The sequence below is a fragment of the Cetorhinus maximus genome, chromosome 11, assembly GCF_964194155.1.
Source record: "Cetorhinus maximus chromosome 11, sCetMax3.hap1.1, whole genome shotgun sequence".
Taxonomy (NCBI): Eukaryota; Metazoa; Chordata; class Chondrichthyes; order Lamniformes; family Cetorhinidae; genus Cetorhinus; species Cetorhinus maximus.
In genome coordinates this window covers 35,889,774-35,913,344 of record NC_135889.1, presented here as the reverse complement: position 1 = coordinate 35,913,344, position 23,571 = coordinate 35,889,774, and the positions used below count along the sequence as shown (strand labels likewise).

The 23,571-nt window shown below is 47.5% G+C and overlaps 1 protein-coding gene across 3 annotated transcripts in view; it reads left to right on the top strand.

The window, feature by feature from the left end:
- Positions 1-4,433: 4,433 nt before the first annotated feature.
- The window catches only part of LOC144686508 (SPATS2-like protein), a 230,507-nt gene continuing 211,369 nt past the window's right edge, over positions 4,434-23,571 (top strand). The window contains exon 1 of one of the 3 annotated variants that reach the window (XM_078551803.1): positions 4,434-4,666. The gene's annotated coding sequence lies outside the window, so the exon portion shown is untranslated. Of the gene's footprint in view, positions 4,667-5,021; positions 5,090-23,571 lie in introns of those variants that run through there. The other 2 variants (XM_078551801.1, XM_078551804.1) reach the window with 2 other exon arrangements.

Sequence of the window (23,571 nt, the reverse complement as noted above, 5' to 3'; positions counted from 1 at the left end):
AGCACAAGGCCACATGAGTTTGTGACAAGAAAAATAGTTCTTACAAAAATAACTTTCCTTCCAATGCAATGCTTTTTATGTTTTCTTGAGGAGAGCCACTGGTAAGGTAGTATGGCCATCCCCAGTGACCCAGAGGGCGTGTTTCAACCACATGGTGTCAACTGGGGTCACACAAGTAAGCTGGACTGGGCAAGGGTAGTCAGGGTAGTAATGAAATTAATTCTAACAGCTCTCACAACCATTTTTTGATGATAGCTAAGAATTTTTAGGTTGCCTTTCATAACTTGCCATGATGAGATTCTGAACTAACCGGCCTAGATATTGGTCTACATAGCTACAGACAGGACCTGGCCTATTAGGAGCCCAAACAGTGAGCAGGAATGGTATGCCCATTGCTGGCCATAAGTATGCCAACCGCCATATTGGTAAGATCAACTAAGAAGTGACATTAATCCATGCCTTAAGGAGACATTAGTCCCTCTGCATAAGTAAACGAGGACTCTAACAACTGCTTGAAGTCCTCTCTTTTAGAATTGTTTGCCTGTAGACAGCCAACACTATCGTAGGTTGCACTCAGGAAAACCAACCCTCGAGATCATTTGTAATAAAGAAAGTAAGTGAATTACTTGACTGTGAAACCAGCAGAAGCAAGAAGGCCCCTCCTGACCCCACATTAATGACCTGCCCTGATTGTGGTGCTCACATTCCTCCATGCTACACCTCCACTTCCCCCAGCATGAGAAACCCAATCACCCGCATTGTGGCTCCCGGCCTCCCACATCTCTCTCCGGGGTCTCTGCACCTTCAGGGCCCCAGCCCATGCCCTGATCTCTGACTCAATCCCAGATTTAATGTCCTGCTGCTAGCTACCACTGATTGCTCTCCCCACCTCCACTCCCTAGATGCCTTCAATCATACCCCACTTGCCATCCCCATACTACCAAGACCTCTCAATTAAATTAAATATTAAATAATGCATTGTTCACTTGGCAGTGTCTCAGGAATGTCATGATGACAAGAAGCTGTGACTGAGTGAGATCTACCTATAACTTCAGCTAACCAGAGACATTTTGAGCTGTTCAAAGAAGGCCTGTTTTAAAAAAAAAACGAAAGACACTGATCAAAAATGGCTGCCATGAGTCACCTGGTGTCTGATACAGTAAGCTGACCACTTTTCAAGAAAGTTTCTATATAAATTGCACTGCAGACCTGTTGCATGGAATTTCATAACTGGGGACTGTCAAGGTTCACTTAAAGCAGAGACTCTCTTGGAAGGACATGGCAGTGGCACCCTCCTCAGCCTGTGGAACTGGAGCTGCTGGGGTCACAGGAAGAGGAGATTCAGGGCTGGACACTCCTGAAGTCACCTGGGTGGATGGCCCCAGTCTGTGCACCTGCAGATCCTCCTCCCTATGGGTGCCCAAGGGTCCCAGGCTGACTCCTTGAGGAGATGGGTAAGCTCTCATGTACACACTGTTGGAGGTCAACAGTGGCATCCCTCTCATGTACACACTGTTGGAGGCCAACTATAGTGCCAGCGATGGAACTCAGCCCACACAGCAGTGCAGGAATGGTGCCCTGGACCAAGGTCTCCAAGGTGGCTGCCATCCTACCAGTGTTGTCCTCGGTGCATTGGCATGTCAACGGTATCACCTCAGGTTGAAGGTGGACGGACTCCTCTATCGTGCTTTGCAAGCTGAGCAGCGGACATCCCTTCCTGATGTTCTCGAGCTTGCCTATGCAGCTGCAGCAACTGTGACATGACCGAGTCCAGAGGCTCCTCATCTGACTTGGACTCAGCACGTTTCTAGTCTCCAACAGTCCTCTGAGTGTGGTACACCTGGGAAGTCCCTGCCGCTGCCTGCAGTGGATTAGACAGTGCGATGTGCTCACCAGATTGTGATCCTGAGGCTACTCTAAAGGTAGGCCCCACCAAACTGTGTGTCTCTGCACTGGTGGAGGGTGGTGTCGGTGGGTGCTGTGACGGGACTTCAATGAAGGTGCCTTCAGATTCCTCTTCAAGGGTTTCTTTGGGGCTTCTTTGGAGGCCCTGGGTTGTGGACACTGTCAGCTGTTTCCCAAATGTGCCTGCAATAGCAGGGAGAGATAATTAGTGTATGGCAGAGGACTGCAGAACAGGACACATCTCTCACAGCATGGTTGTCTGATGGATGTTGCACTGCTGGATCCTCACTTGGTAGAGCAACGCCGACCTCACCGTCAGCACAGGAACGGTCCAGATCCTCACCTGCCAGCTGGATGGCTATATTTTCAAAGTCAGTGAGGGCCTTGATTTTGGGCATTCCTCCACCAGTCTGTGACCTCTCCCTCTTGTCCTACATGAATAGAGATGGAGAGAGTGTAAGCAGGATGCCTGCTAGGCCAGATGATAAGTATGCCTGGCCTATGTGGGTGGTGAGTGGTCCCATGGGCAGGGTGAGGACAATGAAGGTGTATGTGAGAGAGTGAATGATGATGTCCCTTGAGCTGGAAGTGAGTGAGGCCCCTGTGGATGTGTGATTGGTTAGTGAGTGTGTGAGTTGAGAATGATGATAAGAGTGACTTACTCTGGTGGAACGGAGGAGATCATTCATCCTTTTTTGGCACTGGGTGGCTGTCCTCTTTTGTAGGGCGTTGGCACTGACCACCACTGCCACCCATGCTAGATTAGTGATGTTGCTGCCCCTCCTGAAGCCAGGAACCTCCCAGGATAGAAGGTATCACTGCGTGCCTCCACAGCATCCAAAAGGCACTTGAGGGATGTGTCATTAAACCAGGGGCCAGCAGTTTTCTTGCCTTTTGGGACCATGTCTTCTGTGCAGCAGCCCTGGGCTTGAAGCACTGAGAGGTGTGCGTGTGCTTACACTTTACATATGGCGCCCGGCGTGAGGAAGTGGCAAGGTGACGGCAGGGGTGCAGGGGGGCGAATCGGAGGCCGATCACCATCGAAACAGCGTGTTTTCCGGGAATGCATAATCAGAAGAAGGAGGGAAAAGAAACATCAGTCATCTAAAAATATTGTTGGAAGAGAGCAGAAAAGATCTCTCTCTCCCTCTGTCTCTGAAGCTTAAAAAGTGCCTTCAACAAAGTGCAGACCTGAACCATGTCAACTCCAGAATTCCACGGGAAACCAATTAACCTCAAATGGCCACAACGTTCAACAATCTACACCTCAAAGACAATCGAAGAACTTAATTCTATATATTCTCTTAATTTTTTATTGAACTCTAACTTTCTTATTTCTGATACCTATGTGTGTGTATATGTCGTCGCATCTTTATTATTTTTTCTTCCGTTTAGTAGCTAATAAACTTATTCTTTCTTTGACTCAAGAAAACCTGGTTTGATTGGCTCCTTATTAACAAATGAATATGTTTGGATTGGAAAAGGCATTCGCGGGATAAAGAAATTTAAGAACCTTCGTTGCGATCAACCAAAGGGCTGAATAGAAGGGGAGCCGGCTCACTCCTCCTAACCTGGTCATAACAGGAAACAGTGAAATAATTGCTGTAGTGGAGTGCTCAAAATAGACACCAGAACCTACTGGCCATTAAGTTCCATAGAGGTCCCACTATACTTTCCCACCATAGCTCTGGTTAGCGATTGCTGGAACCTCCCAGGAAGAATCGGTGGCTTTGGGTCCTCATTGCACCTTGGAAATTCCTCTTTACCTTCTAAAGGGCAGATCTGCTGTCTGTTACTTAAAAGGCAATAATGGCTCAGGAAGCAGAGACAGTCATAAACACATCTTACGCTGGAGCCACTCTTTAGGTTTATTTGGGACCTGTGGTATCATTGAAGACTACCCAGCCTGCAGAGGTGTGAGCCCCGTTGTTGAGATGCTGGGACAGCAAAACAGAGTCCAAGAGAAGAAAATTAAAAGAAAAAAAGCCTTTGGCAGATTGGCCACTTTACAAGGGGATAAGATAATGATGGTGTCGATGGTGTGGGTGGGGGAGGGAGCAATGGCGGTGGTGGGTCTGCTGGATACCTCCACCCTCAGGTTGAGTGCAGGTCAAAGTTTCTGGGTGCATGAGGCAGGCAAGAGATGTTTCTCCCTCGTGTGAATTAAATTCCCTCGCATGATCCGATGGGGTTAATGTTAGAGTGCACCTGCGGGTGCTATAGATGGCATGATCAAATCCAGAGAGATTTTGCACCCACAATTCGCAAAGATGACAAAAAACACATTTTCCTCCCAATATTTTAGCATATGTTGAGCTAAATGCCCTAGTTTAAAATTCTTTGTAAAACACACAATGCTCTATTATTTTACAACGCAAATTAAGAGAGAGCAGGTCACCGAAAATGATACACCTATTTAAACAAAAAATATAATACTGCTCCTTACACTTCAGTTGCTGTGTTTTTTTTATTTCCCTTTTTGTGCTGCAGTGAATGGAAAGATTGAGCGAGACAGGAAGGAGAATATTGGCAGAGCCTAGGGAAGGGCTGCATTTGGCAGCTGTGTGCTCTGTTTGCACACACTGATAAACGGAGGGAAATTCTTCCAAGAGGGCAGAGCCAGTGCCTGTCTCAACTATTTTACCGGTTGAATTGAGGACTTCATTCACTACAGCGTTGGATATTTTAGGCTGCGGCACCACCAGCCAATCCAGGTGATCTTATCTACCACCACAGGATTACCAAAAGGCCTTCCCCTGAGGTAAAGTAAGCACCATAGGCTCACACAGTCTTTTTCATTTTCAAATGTACTTTGAACTAACCTACTCTGAATTTCCAGCGAGTTCAAATATGGACAGGAATTGATTTAAATCTGTATGCTTTAGAAACAAAGCTTTCCCTGAGCGTCTCTTGTTTGCTGAAGCATTTTCCTGCTCCCATGTATCTGATTTCTGTGTGCATTCTTTAACTTAGGGCTGTTGCCCCTTCCTGAGGAGGAATAATTTCCTGCAGGGATGACAGAGTAAACCCAAACGTCTCGGCTTGCTTTGTGGACCTGGCTGGAAGTCTGGAAGCAGAGGTTGCTTTAAGTAAGGGCTTATGCAGGGTTAGCAGCAGCAGGGAGATCGGTACAGACTGCAGACAGCTTGCTCTTTTCCAGCTCCTGCATGATTTGGCATAAACGGTCAGCGAATTCTGATGAATCTCTTTGCTGCTAGTGCAGGTAGAGAGCTAAATCCAGTCATTGTGCTAGGTTGCCATTTGTTTTAAACACTGCACTGTGCAAAATTAGGGCACAGTAATACAATCTTTTCAGTATATTATATGTATGAAAGTGATGGAGAGCCAACAGTAATTGGGCTAAAGACTTTTAACCATTAGTCAATCATTTAATTAAATCCAGACTTTTTATTTGCACAAGAATTGACGTCTGCCCTGTTACTTGTGTTTTAGTCTTTAAAAAAAGTGTTTGCTTTGTGTCCTTTCATTATATGTTTTCCAGATCCTCCTTTTGCACTATTTGGCGGTTTTGTTCCATTTACACAGCTGACACTCATAGTCCAGACTGAGAAAGCCTATTCTTGCAGTTCTCAAGGTGCAAAGGTAGAATGTGAACAACTATGAGTTGTCCTGATCCTCATATTCGATTTAACAAAATTCAAGTCTCATTTGTGATTTTTAAAAAATATAATATTTATGATCAGTTTGAAATATCTTGCCTAATATTGCTGAAACTATATTTAGTGAAAAGCTCTTTTTCAGTGTTATAGCATGTTTCATGAGGTAAAAGATTATGTAAAATTAATCAATTGCTGGTTTATGTTACATAATATCACTATACAACATAACAAAAAGCCATGTCAGTCAGGGGAAGATGAAGGCAGAGCTGAGACAGTGACAATTTATGTTAATAACTTCAAAATGATTTCAGATGCTGCATAAAGGTTAGGACTGCTGGGTTACTTCCAGATGTTCCATTATATTGCGTGTCTTAATTTACACACTGATTTTTATCGATTCAGATGACATTGATTTTTAGTTTGGCTTTTAATGTTTTAAACATGAGTTACATTTATAACATTAATATGCAACTTCATGAGCCAGTATTGCAGCTTTTCTAATTCTGCTTCAAAGACTGTGTCAGACAATTTTAACCACCAGTGATAAAGAAATGTGATTTTTGTTTCTCTTGGCTCCGGGTCTGACACTGGGAAACATTATATTGCTTGCAATCTAATCGTGCTGATGGAGTCAAGATGGTAACCACTAATGTGGTCAGGATGTGATTAGGAATAAGCCACATGTGCATAGCCATTGGAACACAAGGATCCATGGACTGAGAGGTGTTACATTAGAGCATTGCATCTGTGTGTCATTTTGCTGTGCTGCACAAAGAAAGACTTGCATTTATATAGCACTCATCACAACATCAGGACACCCCGAAATGCTTTGCAGCCACTTATAGCAGCCAGAAATACATTTGAACTGTAGCCACTGTTGTTATGTATAAAGCACAGCAGGCAACACATGCAAAGCAAGATCCCACAAACTGCAATGTGATACTGACCAGATAATCTGCTTTTTACGTGCCAGTTGATGACACCAGAGAAAACTTTTGTTTGAAACATGGGATCTTATATGGACATCTGAAAGGAGAGACAGGTCCTGAAATAGAACTTGAATCCACTAAATTATCATGCAGAGTGCTACCACTGAGCCACAGCTGAATTTGTGCTAAGTTGTGGTTCCATGCCGCTTACCTACATGGTAAGCACCAAATATTAGGGGAGAAGCTCAGTGCTTTCCAACAGGAAAGGAGAAAAGATGGAGTCACTTTTCCACACAATCTAGCAGCTGATAATACAGCAGCGTCAGCAGAGGTTCACGAGCAAAACACGTTTATTTAATGAGTGCAGTGAAAGAAAGGGAAGACAAAAATAGTAATGATATTATAGAGGCAAATTAAAAAAGCTAATGAGTAGAAAAATCTAAGGGGCTGGACTTGCCCTTTGTGGAGCAGGAAATAGAGGTTGGGGCTGTTTCCAGGTGTTGAACCTGCCCTCAGGAGGAAACAGTCATTCATTAGGGTTTTCACAGGGCACCCCTTTAGGTAGCATGGAGGCAGTTTATCTGTCTAATTGAGGATGGTGGGGCAGGCTCTCAAAGCTGGAGGGCCAATTAGAGGCCTTCGCTTGAAAGGAGCAACAGGCTGTAATGGAAGGTAAGTAAGAGGGTGTGTACTTCAAAATGGAGGCACCCTATCTGCAACTTTTAAAAAATTTTTAGTTAAAAAACAGATTAGCAGCTTGGCTGCTGCAGTGGGGGTGGGTAGTGGAGAAGGGGGGAAGCCTGCCTGCATGACAGCCTGTGGGTGCTCCTGCACCTAGGCAGGCAGACAGGGGCTGCAGGCCTGCCTGGAGTGCTGGCCACCCATCCTGCCATCAAGTGCCTTCCTCCAGGCACCAAAACTGGCCACTGCAGGTGCAAAAACCAGGAGGACAACTGGAAAATTCCAATTGGCCTCCTTCAATTAACTTTGATTAGGCTCTTAATGAGCCTGACCACATGAGGGTGGCTAGCCCTGCCAGGCTGCATCCTGCCTCTGCAAAAAAGTTCCACAGGCAAAATGGAGCAGGAGAACTAGCATTCTGGCTGACAGGGCTATTTTTAACTGCCGCCCATACAGGAGCCTGAAAACCCAGCCCAAAGTGTTTGACCATCCAATGCTTTCTAATCTGGTGTTACATGTAGCCCCCCACTCATCGTAATTTCTGGCTTTTAGCAATTCAGTTTATCCAACACGGTTAATTTATACCCTGTGCAGCCTCCTGAAAAGAGATCTGGGTCTTCTGTCAAAACAGCCAGCAGAATCACCATTCATTACCAGATAGCAGCTGATTCCACTATTTAACGGCACTGTGGAGGAAATGACCAAATCCCCTCAAACTGAACCCCACTGTTTCCTTGACTTTGAAAGCATTGCAACCACCTTGCATCCCAGTCTATTTCAAAATATTTGCCAGCTTCTACTTTTATCTTTTATTTGATCCTTGTTATTTTGGAAACCTAAATTGTATTTGTTTTTTTTTGCACTAGGAGTGGTCACAAAGAGATTGCATCCCTTTGTGTCAGTGACATAGCTTCACTAAAGCCCTGGAGTCATAGCATCATAGAATGGCTACAGCACAGAAGGAGGCCATTTGGTCCATCATGTCTGTGTTGGTTCTCTGTAAAAGCAACTCGCCTAGTCCCACTCCCCCACCTGTTCCCTGTAGCTCTGCAATTTTTTTCAGATAATTATCCAATTCTCTTTTAAAAGCCACAATTGAATCTGTCTCCAACAGACTCTCAGGCAGTACATTTGCTGTGTAAAAAAGGTTTTCCTCATGTTGTCGTTGCTTCTTTTGCCAATTACCCTAAATTAGTGTCCTCTGGTTCTTGATCCTTCCACCAATGGGAAAAGTTTTTCCCTATCTACCCTGTCTAGACCCTTCATGATTTTTAATACCTCTATCAAATCTCCCCTCAACCTTCTCTTCTCCCAGGAGATCAGACCCAATCTTTCCACATAATTGAAGTTGCTCATCCCTTGAACCATTTTCACAAATCTCTTCTGCACCCTCTCTAAAACCTTCACATCTTTCCTAAAATGTGGTGCCCAGAACTGGACGCAATACTCTAGTTGAAGCCAGATCAGTGTTTTAGACAGATTTATCATAACTTCCTTGCTTTTGTACTCTCACCCTCCTATATATAAAGTCCAGGATCCCATATACTTTATTAACCGCACTTTCAACCTGCCGCCTTCAATGATTTATGTACATATAGCCCCAGGTCTCTGCTCCTGCATCACTTTTAGAATTGTACCCTTTAATTTATATTGCCTCTCCTCATTCTTCATAACAAAATGAATCACTTTACACTTCTCTTCATTAAATTTCATCTCCCACTTGTCTGCCCATTCCACCAGCCTGCCTATGTCTTCTTGATGTTTATCACTATTCTCAAAGTTCACAATACTTCCAAGTTTTGTGCCATCCACAAATTTTGAAATTGTGCCAACTCTAGGTCATTAATATATATCAAGAAAACAAGGGGCCCTAAAACCAGTCCCTGGGGAAGTCCACTATAAACCTTCCTCTATTCAAAAAAAACAACCATTGACCACTACTCCCTGTTTCCTGTCACTCAGACAATTTCAGATCCATGCTGCTACTGTCCCTTTTATTCCATGAGCTCTAATTTTGCTCACAAGCCTGTCCATGTCACTTTATCAAATGCCTTTTGGAAGTCCATGTCAACCACATCAACTGTATTACCCTCATCCACCCTCTCTGTTAGCTCATCAAAAATCTCAGGCAATTTAATTGAACATGATTCGCCCTTAAGAAATCCATGCTGGCTTTTCTTAACTGATGTGCATATTCTCAAGTGGCTGTTAATTTTGTCCAGAATTATTATTTGTAAAAGCTTCCCCACCACCGAGGTTAAACTGACTGGCTTGTAGTTGCTGGCCTTACCCGTATATGCTTTTCTGAACAAGGGTGTAACATTTGCAATTCTCCAGTCTTCTGCCAGCATACCTATATCTAAGGAGGATTGGAAAATTATGGCCAGTCCCTCCGCAATTTCCACCCTTACTTCCCTCAATATCCTCGGATGGATCTCATCTTGAGGGACTTAAATGTTTTGAATGAGTTTTATGAAAGAGAGGCTTTTTTCAGTAAGAAGTGTGTTTGACTGAGAGCACTATTTAGAAGTTTAATTTTCTTTCATCTCCACTTCAAAGACATGGATCCTGAGGTCTGTCAATATTGAATACTGGGGAAGTGGCTGTGGACGATACATGGTTGGTTAGTGATGGGGGGGGGGGGGGGGGGGGGGTGTGTGTGCGCCTGGTGGGGACAATGGTGGTATGGGGGTATGGGGAATATGAGGAGTAGGAGGGGGCATGTGGAGTGGATGAGGTGAATTGAGTGAGGATTAAGACCCTGACATTCATCATTAAAACTGGGCCAATGTCCCAGTAAATGGAGGCAGGCATTTCAGTCTATCGGCCTGGTCATCCACTATCCTCAGTTGCCACCCTGGGCCTGCATCCGGAGGCAGCAGGACCAACTCCATCCTGCTCCACCTCCCTGACAGGAAAATGTGGCAGGCAGGGCCTTTTTAAAGGAGATGGGTCGACTGGGTCAGCGTTCCTGTCTCCTCCATGAAAAGTAGTTAGAATTCAGTCCTAACCATCTTTGAGTCAGGTCTCTCAGTTATCACCACAATATCATATTTTTATGTGCGCCTGCAGTTCACCAAACTCATTTACCACACCCCGTGTATTCACATATAAGCATAGCAATCCTAATTTAGGCTTTATTACATTCCCTCTTAACTCTGACCCCAACTAATACCTTACTATTTCCAACTGTAATGCTATCTGCCTCTCTCAATTCTCTATGCACATTGGTGTTCTCTCGAATATTGGGTGGGATTCTCCCAGATTTGCATTAAGTGCGATAGCAGGTGGGTAAAATAATGTTCTCCCGTCAGCTGCAATGGCGGGTTTTCACACCGTTTCGTCCGAAGCCCACCTCATTATTTACGCACTCCATGGAAACATGCCGTTTCCATGGTGGGCGGGCTCTCATTCGCCCGCCGGCCATCACCCTGCCGTTGCATCACGCCAGGCGCCATGGTTACAGTCCAGCCGCAAGCACAGCGCCCATCGCTTCCATCTCACCTCTGCTGCTTGGAAGACATGGCCAGCAAAGGAAAAAAGACCGCAGCCCCTCGCTTCAATGACGGGTCCCTTGAACAACTGCTGGATGCCTTGGAGGACCACTTCGATGCCCTGTACCCCTGCTCTGGCCACAGGATGGGCAGCAACATGACCAATCCAGCTTGGGAGGCAGTAGCAGTGGTGGTCAGTGCCAACAGCAGTGCTGCAAAAGGATGAATGATCTCCTCCATTCTGCCAGGATAAGTCACTCTTCTCATCACTCTCAACAAACCCACTCACAAACCCATCACACATCCACAGGGCCCTCACTCACTGTCAGTTCAAGAGACATCACCATTCACTCTCTCACACACACCTTCATTATCCTCATTCCATCCATGGGACCACTTACCACCCACACAAGCCAGGCATACTTATTATCTGGCCTGTCAGGCATCCTGCTTACACTCTCTCCATCTCCATTCATGTAGGACATGCTGGCACACAACAAGAGAGAGAGGTTGCAGACCAATGGCTGAATGCCTGAAATCAAGGTCCTCACAGACTTTAGAAACAGAGCCACCCAGCTGGCCGGCGATGATCTGGACCGTTCCTGTACTGACGTTGAGGTCGGCGCTGCTCTACCCAGTGAGGATCCAGCAGTGCAACATCCAACAGACAACTATGCTGTGAGTGATGTGTCCTATTTCACAGTCCACTGCCATGCCCTAATTATCACCCCTTGCTTTCACAGGTACATCTGGGAAACAGCTGACAGAGTCCACGACCCAGGGCCTCCAATCAAGCCCCAAAGAAACCTTTGAAAAGGAATCTGAAGGCACCTCCCTGAAGTCCCATCACAGCACTCACCCGCACCTTCCACCAGCGCAGAGACACACATGTCGGTGGGACCTAGCTTTAGTGTAGCCCTGGGATCACAATCTGGTGAGCACATCGCACTGTTTGATCCACAGCAGGCGGAGGCAGGGATTTCCCAGATGTCCAGCACTCAGAGGACTGCTGGAGGCCAGAATGTTGCTGAGTCTGAGTCAGATGAGGAGCCTCTGGACTCGGTCATGTCACAGTTGCTGGAGCTCAGGAACATCAGGAAGCACTCCTCAAATTGCAAGGCATGATGGAGGAGTCCATCCGCCTTCACACTGAGGTGATAGTGCCGGCATGCCAATGCACCAAGGTCAACACTGATGGCGGCTGCCAGGGAGATCTTGGTCCAGGACGTCACTCCTGCACTGCTGCGTGGGCTGAACTCCATCGCTGACGCCATAGTTGGCCTCCAATGATGTGTATGTGAGAGGGGTGCCGGGCAGCTCAATCTCACTCCAGTTACCTCTGCCTCTCAAGGAGTCAGCCTGGGACTCTCGGGCACCCATAGGGGGAAGAATCCACAGGTGCACACTCTGGGCCCATCATCCAGGTGACTCTGAGAGCATCTGGCCCATCCGACTCCCCTCTTCCTGTGACCTCAGCAGCTCCAGCTCCACAGCTCCGAGGAGGGTGCCACTGCCACACAGCATGACCCCAAAATAAAGCCAGGGCCTCCAGGTCTGGGCCCTCCAGAGGGTGCCCGCCAAAGTCATCATAGACAGGGTGCTGCAGTCAGTAGGCTGCCTCCATCTCCGCTGTGGATGTCCAGGGAGCACCAAGACATAGCGGCAGAGTTAGGAAGGTTAAGGATAATTAGTTGGACAGCCTGGTAATGAGTGCTAATTACTTGTGCATAATGTTCACTATTGCCAATAAACTCCCAAGAATGTCTCCCTGCCTATGGCTCCTTGTTCTGATGAGCAGTGTTTGTTCTCTCAGATGTGGAAACTTTCTGCACAAGATAAAGGCAGGTGTCTCAGTCCAGGGCCTCTTCCCTGTGCTTTGTGCAGCCTTTAGACCAAAGTGATGGTCCGGCTTCACACTCCCTGGACACATTACTGATGCCTGCACCTTGATGGTGCTTGTCATTGCTGCCAGAATATCATGGGCAGGCGACACAGAGTTCCGTCATTCTCTCTGTGTGCACTCATCACATATAAGGAGGCCTTGATCCCATCGCTTCAGCATCTGCGACCAGGGACCCGTTGCTCCTGAAGGGCTCAGGCACTGAAGGTGGACAAAGGATCAGATGCTTTAAAAGTTTCACGGCTGCGTCTCTATGATATGACCCTGATCACAGAGTGCAAGCGAGCTGCCCTCAGCCAGACAGGAGTCAGACACACTCAGAGGCTATGTGAAGATTTATGGAGAGTCCTCACAGCATGTCATCATCATCCTCCTGCAATCGAGCGACTATTAGGGCTTCCACTGTGTCTCCATGACAGGAACATTCTTACAGAGGGTATTGGCGCTGTCATAAGCCCTACTGGAGTCAAACATTCACAGATGTGAGGATCTATGGGGTCACCTCACTGCATGTTGTCATCATCCTCCACAAATCTAGCAGCTATGAGGGCCTCCAATGCGTGCCTGCCTCATCTAGCCAGTGCGAGGAACTCATCCCTGTCATTGTCGCCTCCAAGGACCTCCTCAGCCTTATCCCCCATCGGCGTCCTCCTCATCAAAGGAGACGTACAGCTATTCCATCTCCTCCTCAGCCAGCTCCTTTCCCGGTTGCAGTGCCAGGTTGTAAAGGGCGCAGCAGACAACAACAATGCGTGACACCCTCTGTGGACAGTATTGCAGGGCTCCACCAGACCGGTCCAGGCACTGGAACCTCATTTTCAGTATCCTAATGGTTGCTCCACCAAGTTGCGAGTTGCAGCATGAGCCTGATTATACCTTCTCTCTGCTGCAGCCTGAGGCCGCCGCACGGGTGTCAGCAGCCACATCCTCTGCAGGTAGCCCTTGTCCCTGAGGAGTCATCCCTGCAGCCTCTGTGGATCCTGGAAGACTCCAGGGATGTAGGCGTCATGCATGTCCCCTGGAAACTGTGCACAAACCTGCCGGATGTGTTTTTGGTGGTTGCACACTAGCTGCACATCAGTGCGTATAATCCCTTGCAGTTGATGGAGTCCACTGAGTGTAGCAATGGAGACCTTAGCGCCACATGAGTGCAGTCAATCACACCCTGCACCTATAGGAAACCAGAGATCCGGGAGAATCCAATCGTTCTTGCATCCTGGCTGTCCTGGTCCCAGGCAAAATGCACAAAGTGTTGTGCCATTGAGAAGATGGCATCTGTGACCTCATGGGTGCATTTGTGGGTGGCAGCTTGTGATATCCCACAGAGGTCACCTGTGGGGCCCTGAAAGGAGCCACTGGCATAGAAATTGAGCACCGGGGTCACTTTCAGAGCCACTCAGAGCCACTCACCAAGTCCTGCAGTAAGTGGCAGATGTGAGCCACCAGGTCCCTAGACACGTGCAGTCATTGGCGACACTGGTTCTCAGTCACCTGCAGGAATGGCAGGCGGCGCCTATAGACCCTGGGTGTCACTAGGCGCCAACCAGCCATGGCTCGCTATCACAACTGGGCAATGTGTGCAGGAGCTCTTGTTGCCCCTTCTTCATGAGGCTGCTGCTCCTGCCTTTGTGCAGCCAGGAGCCTCAGTCACTCTCTCCTCCATCTTCTCTGCTTTCTGTTGGCCATCAGGCATACGGCTAGGTCACCAGGATCCATGCTCCTGACGTGGTCCTCCTGCGGCATGAAAGAGAGAGAGACGTGGTTATCATGGTTGTACTTAGCACCATTCCTGGCCTGTGTGACCGCCCCTTAACGCTTCCCGGAGAGTGCTGGTCACCCCTCGGATGACCAGAGATGAATGCACTGCATGGCTGTCCTGTCAACCTGCAACATGGGGGACACTGGTCCAAACTAAGATGCTGAGATTGCAAGGGGCTGTGAGCACCTCCAGCAGTGACTGTTACATGGCCAGCGTTGGCGAGGAGATTGTACAACGTGTGCAGTCCAACTGCTCCATGGTCTAGTAAAGTGGTGGGGGACTCGCAGTCTGTGCTGGCGGGTGGGGGTGGGGGGGAGGTTGGTGGGCGTGGAGAGGCGGTGGGGGGGTGCGGTAAGGTCTGGAGCGCTTGGTGGCACTTTGGTGCCTCTGCGTTGCTTGCGTGGGTGGGCAGTCTAGGAACCCGACCCCAATCATATCACCATGGCTGTGCCTGATCTGTCTCAGTTGTAGAGGAATGGTCACTTTATACAGGTGTCCCTACTGTGTGGCCGCTTCCCTCGCCCACCCAGTCCCCCACCTCGATTTCCTGTGCGCAGTGTCCAACACCAGGACATCAGTTGTTTCCCACCCCCACTGCCACCACCCCACCTCACTACCTCCCCCACCACCCCCTCCCCACCCCTGACAACAGTCGCCTCCGAGGCTGGCCAGCAGTTGCCCCTGGACACCCTCCCTGACAACAGTCGCCTCCTTGGCCGGGTGGCACTTCACCCCGGCCCCCCCTGGTGCCCCTGAAGCCTGCAAAGGAACAGGCGACCCTGGCGAGCTCTGTAGAACGATGCTATTCACTCACCTCCAGTTGCCCCAGAGTGAAGGCCGCCAAGTGCACATCGCCTGTGTGCTGTTGTCAAACATGTCAACATGCTTTCCCAATGACATGGACAGATGATCCACGGGGGTCCATTCCCCGTACAGCTGAGCTGCCATAGCTCATACGTGGCTCTGGCTGCACTCCCCAGAGGAACCATCAACCTCATCTGTCTTCAGAACTGAATACTGGTTAGAGAATGAGATGCACTCAGGGGACACATACACTGCCTGCTTGGTCCTCCTTGACTGCCTGGCAGTCAGCCAATCCCTCTCTGCTTGCATAACCTTAAGCTGGGGTGAGACCACGTCTATAAAGGTGCTATGATGCTGTGACCTCGCAAAGGTGTCACAGTGACACCAGCTGCAGCTCAAACTCTGAATGCATTCTAAAAGATGTAAAAATGAATATGTGTCAGAGGGCCCTGCCATCACTCTGGAATTGTGCTTATTCATGTTTAAGTGGCCACAAAGGATCTTTGACGTATGTTTTAGGTTCAAATGTCACCGTACCTTTTAGCACTGGATTGTTTTTTATTACAAGTATTTTCAACATTGATTACATTTTTGCTGTCAGTTGGTGGTACTATTACCTCTGAGTTACAAGGTTCTGTGTGTCCCGCTTCGGTCTTGAACACAAATGTCAAGGCTGACACACCAGTGCAGTGCTGAGGGAGTGCTGCACTGTTGGAGATACAGTCTTTCAGATGGGACATTAAAATGAGGCTCTGTCTGCTGGTTTGGGTGGTGAAAAAGTTCCCATGACACTATTTTGAAGAAGAGCAGGCGATATATTCCCTCAATCAACATCACAGAAACAGATTATATGGTCATTATCAAATTGCTGTTTGTGGGAGCTTGCTCTGTGCAAATTTCCTACATTACAACCGTGACCATACTTCAAAAAGTAAAGCTGGTGGTCGTGAAAAGTCCTATATTAATTTAAGTCTTTCATTTTTTAAATTAATAACATGGAATAATTTGGGGTAAATTTGTTTTCCAACATCCTGGAAAAATGCTCCATTAATGTTTGCAAAGTTATTGGAGAGTAAATTGTAAGCAAAGCATTTACAGGATGGGCACCGAGCTGGGATACTGGGTGCGTCATCCATCTCCCACACTCGCACTGACCACCCGAGGTCAGTGCCTGTGTGAGGGTTTGCAGGTCCGAGCGCAACCCAGGAACCCCTGATTCTGTCCCTGGAGCTGCCTCTCCATGAGAGTCGCCACTCTCTCCATGAAGGAGACAGTGTGCTCGACATGAGGGTCAACATAGTGCTGATGTTCCACATGGACTCCGCCGCAACAGAGACCATGGCATGCATACCCTCATGGATCTCTGCCAGATCCCCCTGCACATCCTGCTGGACATCCAGCATCTGCCACCTAATGGATGACTCCAGAGGTTCATCAACAGCTTTCAACGGAGCATCATCCTGGTCCCCAGCAGTCCCCTGACTGCCGGTGCCCTGGGCACTCTCTGCCTCTGCCTGCAACTCAAGCGAGTGTGAAGTGCCCTCACCGCTGTGCACCAACATTCTAGCCGCTGATCTAACACCCACCGAGGTGCTGGTGTCTGCGCTGGTGCCTGCTTCAGAGAGTGGGAATGATGCAAGTGTAAATGAAGCCTGGTGGCCTTTCAGGGTCCTTAGAGCGAGTGTGTGCTGGGGAATCTAAAAGGGAGAACAAGGACATGTCATAATGTTTAAGTCATCGCTCTGTCTCTGTGCGTGACAGGCAACCTGGTGAGACAATGGAGATCAGCATCACGGTGCCAGCGTCTTTCAATGATCAATGGGGACTCCAGGTTTGAGGCTCCCATCAATGAAGAGACTACACTAGAATGGTTGCACAATCCAAAACTCTCACCTCTGTGCACTGGGCTCTTACCTTCATCTGGCACCCCCATCTCTCCACGCTCAGTTGCATGTGGACCGTGCCGGCTCTCCAGCTCAAGAGCATCCCACTTGAACCTGGTCAGCAGCAGCAGGTTGGGTGGGCCCTCTGCCTGTACATGACCTCTCTGATTGGTTATAGCTTGTCTTCTCCTGAAAGGACAGAGGAGCATTGTTTAGTCCACTCTCTACCTGCAGCGCCATTGCAGCCTGGCCAACCCCAGCTGAGGAACACCTCACAGGGCACATCCAAGTTGTGGCCCTTGAGCACGCAGTCCAAGCAGCCAGGGCTCATCTCCTTAGCCAGTTCCAGCGTCATTAACAGTTGGCACTCAGACCCTACCACCCCTGAGGTCCACGGGGGGACGGCCACACCTTAACACTTCTGCACATTGACCAATGCAAACATGGTACTCATCCTTCCTGAGCGCAGCAGGTCATTGAACCTCTTCCAGCACTGCACCCATGTGCGCTGCACCACATCATGGCTGTTAACCAGGGTTGCCACCTCCTCCCATGCCCTCTTTGTGAGGTGCGGTGGCCACCTCCCCCCATCTCTGGGGACGAGGGTGTACCTCCTGGCAGACACCCCCCCCAGGAGGACCACAAGGCACTCATCTGAAAATCAGGGGGGGCCGAGTGCCCACACGACCTGCCCTCCCGCCATCACTTTGCCAACACCGAACAGGTGTTCTTCCGTGGCAGCCTTCCAGGGGCTGCCTGAGCCATTATTAAACCGACCTCTGGATCACCATTGGACCCGGCGACAGACAGGCCCCCACCCCTGCTCGGCCCACCCCAGCCAGTGAGGAGCTGCGTTTCATGCTGGGTGGGCCTTAATTGGCCCGCCAGCGTGAAATCGTGGCCGGGGGCCGATCTCAGGCAATGGCATGTTTCCTGGCTGCTCCTGGGCCCACTGACCATGCCTGCCCGCCAAATCCAAAAATCTGCCCAATGGGCCAAATGGTCTCCTTATATCCTGTATGATCCAAGGTGACAAGAAGACAAACCCAGGGAAATTAAGAGGTACCTGATTTATACCCACTTTTAATGTCACTAATCCTATCTGCAGGTTTCAGTACATTAAACTGCTAATAGCTGAACGAAACTGCCTCTAGTTCAAAAGGAACAATTTGAAGATATTTTCCATCTGCAGCCTATCTGTATGGCAAATACAGCAATGCCTATGGCAGGCAAGGCTCTTGATTTTTACTGCCTTAGCTTGGCATTAAAGTAGCAGCAATTACTGCAAGATGAGGGCGGTAACTCTTTTGAGTCAACCAAGTAAACTAAATTAACAAAATTAGGGACAAAGTAAAAAGCAGCCCCTTAAAGGGAAACTGCAAAAATAAAGACACAATTTAAAGGAAACTTAGAACGTTAAACCAAAATGTGATTAAAAATAAGGGGCAGAATTTTGCCGTCGGTGAGCAGGGGGTGGGGCCCACTCGCTGACGCGTAAAATGACGCCGGATGACATCAGGCGGAACCTCCGACATCATCCCGGTCCATTTAAATTTTAAGGAAGGCGGGCCCGCAGCAAATCAGCTACGGGCCCACCGACCTATCAATTGAGGCCATTGACAGGGTCATTTAAACAATTAAAGGACTTGCCCGTCCAACCTTAAGGTTGGTGGGCAGGCCAGGAGCCCCGGCGGCTAATAGAAAAAACATGAAACCTCATCCACCGGCGGGATGATGTTTCATGCAGGGTTGCAAAAATTTTAATAAAGTTATAATGTAAATTATGAACATGTCCCATCTCAGGGAATTTTTTTTTTCGATTTTTAATATTTTTAAAAGTGTAAGCGATCTTCCTGAGGCAGCACTTTGCCTCAGGGAGATGTGCACTCTTTTGTGCGCATGTGTGAAAGAGCACACTTTCACTTTTGGGGAATTCTCCCCGCCCGCACAGGAAGCGCATAGCACTTCCCGGCGGACCTCACACTGGGCTGGCCTTAATTGGCCCACCCACGTAAAATGGCGGCGGGGATGCTTCTCTGGCGGGGATCGACTCCCTGCACACCGGAGATTGGGTCGGGCCTGCCCGCCAGGCAGAAAATTCTGCCTGAGGGTGGTAGATGTACCAGCCTATTAACACTGGCAATTGAGGCACCTCTGTTTTGAAGGCCTACTGCCAGATGTTCAAAGTGTCCACCTGCTTCAATTGATAGGCCCTTTTCAATGTGGAAATGGAGTTCTGTGATATAAATAGACCATGATTGGCGTTTACGGCCAGAGGTAGTCAGAGCTTGCACTGTGCACATTCCAACCTGTTCCATGAATAACAGAACCAAAGAGGCCCACTTATATGTCAATGTCAAATTATTTTTATGGACCTCGGAGAAGCAGAACTGCCCCTCTGGGTCGTTTCTGCCCCAGGACCAAACCACCCCCCACACTCCATGACTGCAACCTCCTCCTCCCCTTACCTTCCTGCCCTACTCCAACACAATCCTGAGGCCACAATCCAGTGGGCTTCATGGGGACAACCATTTTGTGCCGTGTAGCTTGCTCAACACAGTTAAATGATGTCAGAGGTTCAAAAGCGCTGGGACCTCTATACTGACAGAACAGGTAACCAACTAGCATCTAACATAATGTCAAAATGGGGATTTTTTCTGATTGTTGCACAGTGTCCAGTACCATTCGCAACTCCTCAGATAATGAAGCAGTCCATGTCTGCATGCAGCAAGACCTGGACAATATTCAGGCTTGGGCTGATAAGTGGCAAGTAACATTTGCGCCACACAAGTGCCAGGCAATGACCATCTCCAACAAGAAAGAATCTAATCACTTCCCTTCACATTCAACAGCACTACCATTGCTGAATCCCCCAACGTTGAATCCCCTAACATTAACATTCTAGAGGTCACCATTGACCAGAAGCTTAACTGGACCAGCATGTAAATACTGCAGCTGCAAGACCAGGTCAGAGGCTGGGAATTCTGTGGAGAGTAACTTATCTCCTAACTCCATAAAGCTTGTCCATAATCTACAAGGCACAAGTCAGGAATGTGATGGAATACTCTCCACTTGCCTGGATGAGTGCAGCTCCAACAACACTCAAGAAGCTTAACACCATCTGGGACAACCCACTTGATTCTTACCCTATCCACCACCTTTAATATCCACTTTTTCCACCATCTACACACAATAAAAGCAGTGTGTACCATAAACAACATGTACTGCAGCAACTCTATCAAGGATCCTTCAACAGCATCTTCCAAACCTGTAACCTCACCACCTAGAAGGATAAGGACAGCAGGCACATGGGAACACCACCACCTGGAAGTTCCCCTCCAAGCTACACACCACCCTGTTTCAGAAATATATCAATGACCCTTTACTATCGCTGAGTCAAAATCCTGGAACTCCCTCCCTAACAGCACTGTGGGTGTACCTACCCCACGTGGACTGCAGTGGTTCAAGAAGGCAGCTCATCATCAATTGTTAAAGGGCAATTAGGGCTGGACAATAAATGCTGGCCTTGCCAGTGGTGTTCACAATCCACAAGTGAGTAAAAATAAAACTATTCTGGTGCCCAGAAGTTAAAATTGTCCCCAAGGTGTCCAGTTAATTGAAGACTACCATTCTTGTCTCAACAAGCTGGCCCCACATGCATTAGTTCATTGCTTACCTTAGCTAGTACTTTCAATATTTCAACTATATCTCAATTGTTAGCGCTCTGATCTCTGAGTAAGAAGTTTGGGGATTCTTGAGCACAAAACCTAGCCTGCCATTCCAGTGCAGTACTGAGGGAGTGCTGTACTATTGGATATATCATCTTTTGGATGAGACATTAAACCAAGGTCCCATCTGCCCTCTCAGGTAAACATAAAAGATCCCATGGCACTATTTTGAAGAACACCAGAGGAGTTATCTCCAGTCTCCTAACCAATATTTATCCCTCATTCAGCATCGTTCATAAACAGATTATCTTCTCATTATCATATAGCTGTCTATGGGAGTTTGCTGTGTGCAAAATTTGATTGCTGCATTTCCTGTGTTACAACAGTGACTATACTTCAAAAGTACTTCATTGGCTGTAAAGCGATTTGGGGCATCTTGAGATCATGAAAGCTGCAGCATGAATGCAAGTCTTCCTTCCTTTCTTTCTCAACCGTCCAATGTTACTGCATTGCTGTATCTGAGACTGTCATCGATGGCAGCCCCATGGTCACCCAGCAAACAGCTTGCTAGACTCTGCCATAGCTCTTCAGTGACTCACCTGGTGCCTACTGCTCAAGCTTATTAACTTATTCTCCAGATTTGCTGGTGCCTGTAAATGTTTGTGAGAGACATGCTGAGCTGCTTTGCTCTGGGCAGCTTACAATGCTCCCAGTGTGGTCTGGCAATGACAGAAAAGGTGCAAGTGTTGGAACACTGGCTTCAAACAGAGCTTGCGCTGCAGTAAACTGTGTGACAGTTGTGCAGTTATGTGTATTCTGGTGTGGCAATGACCGTGAGGAAAAACAAGGCACAAGAGTAAGGTGATATAGGCTGAGCTTTGGGGTGCCTACAACTTCACCTGAAGAAGGGTCATACAGACTCGAAACACCAACTCTATTTCTCTCTCCACAGATGCTTTTTGACCCGCTGAGCTTTTCCAGCATTTTCTGTTTTTGTTGTACAACTTCACCTTCCTCAACTGCCCCCATGAGTTAAGCACGGCGGCGGGTTCCCAGCTCCTGCCAAGCATACTGCACTAACTATCAGTTGGGGAGGGTGCTTTTAAATGGCAAACAGGGAAGTCCTCCTTACACCTCTTTCATAGAGAAGCACCTCCATTTTGCAAATCACCAAACTGGGGATCGAAATGTCCAGAGTGGTCTTCCTCAGAGGAATCAGGTGCTTGTGTCCTTTTTTTGTTATAGGAACACAGAAACCGGAGCAGGCCATTCAGCCCTGGAACATTTTCAACTATTCTGGCAGATTTGAGCTGATCTGTATCTTAACCCCATTACACGTCTTGGTTTATTAACCCCGAATAATGGGGACTAAGAAAAACCTACCAATCCCAATTTTGAAATTTTTAACAGATCTAGCCTCCACAGCTTTTTGAGGGTGGTGGGGGGAGGTGGGGGGGAGTTCTGGATTTCCACTATCAGTTGTGTGATCCATTGCGCTTCCACACCCAGGCCTAGCTCTAAGTTTAAAGTTATGGTTCTCATTCTGGACTCCTCCAATAGAAGAAATAGTTTCTATCTACCCCATCAAATCCTTTAATCATCCTAAACACCCTAGAGTTCTTGACTCTCCTCTATTATTTACCATCCTGTCATGCAAGCTGAGAAGCATTTTTGGGAGAAGGATGTACACAATGGCAGGCATTTGTCCAACCTACAAACCTTTCTGGTCATCAGTAAGTGACCATGCATCATGCAGTCAACTTATATACAGGGGTTTTATGTGTGAAGCTCTTTAAAGATATGAATGTGCCAAAGCTTTTGTTCCTAGGCCCTAACATGGATGTGCATGAGCTGCAATAAAAGATCTGCGGAGTTATGTATTTGAATCAACAGTAAATGTAGAAAAGGATGGCAACACTTTGTTGAGCACCTACGAGATTTGTGGTACTCTTGGGTAGCTTTAGTTTGCTAAGCTTCCTAAAGTATGTCACCATCTTTCACACTTACTCCTGGATCTTGCAGTGAGCACTGATGTTGGCTGCAAGGCAGTCTGCTCTGCTATCTGCTGACTAAAATGCTCTTAAACACCAAACAGGGCAGTCCTCCCTCTGCTCCCATCTTATACAGCAGCACCTCCATTTTGCAAACCGCAAACAGGGGGTCAGAGGCTGTAGTGTTTTTGTGCCTCTATTTTGAATTTGCATTTCGTTTAACCTGCCACTTCTTTCTGCTGTATCACTTGGAAAGGCTGACTATTCAAATACTTTCTAAGGACTCAAAGAATTTTTAACTCCATACGTGGCCACTTACTTTTAAGTGGCTTCGGACCTTTAAGTTCTCCCAGCAGCCTGGCTGGATATCCTATTCATGTAGTGGATGTTTTCCCTATCCAAGGCCATTGCATGCAAGCAAATTCAACTTAATTTAACAAGATGATGTTACAGGTTTGATCAGTCATTCTTGTTCATTGAACATGTTTTGATGCAGTTGTGCTGGCTCTGTGACAGGGATAATTTGGTTCTTATCTTTGCAATTGATTTGCACAAGTACAATCAGTATACTAGTTTTATAAAGATAAGAATATTTAATTACATTGAATTACATAGTATTTACATGACAGAAACAGGCCATTTAGCCCAACTCCTCCCAGCCCTTCTCATTGAACCCTATAGGGCTATACTTGTGTTATTTTCTTCCTCGTGTACTTATCTAACTTTCCCTTAAATACATCTGTGTTATTTTCCTCAAATACTCCAAGTGATAGCAAGTTCCATGTTCTAACCACTTTCTGGATAGAGAAGTCTCTTCCTGATATTCTCCAATTTTCACCAGTTCTGGTGTGCTGCAATATTCGAGCAGGCAGTGGCTGTTGAGTTAGTGCCACCCTCCTGGTGGTAGCAGTAAGAGGCCTGAACAGTATTGATGGTT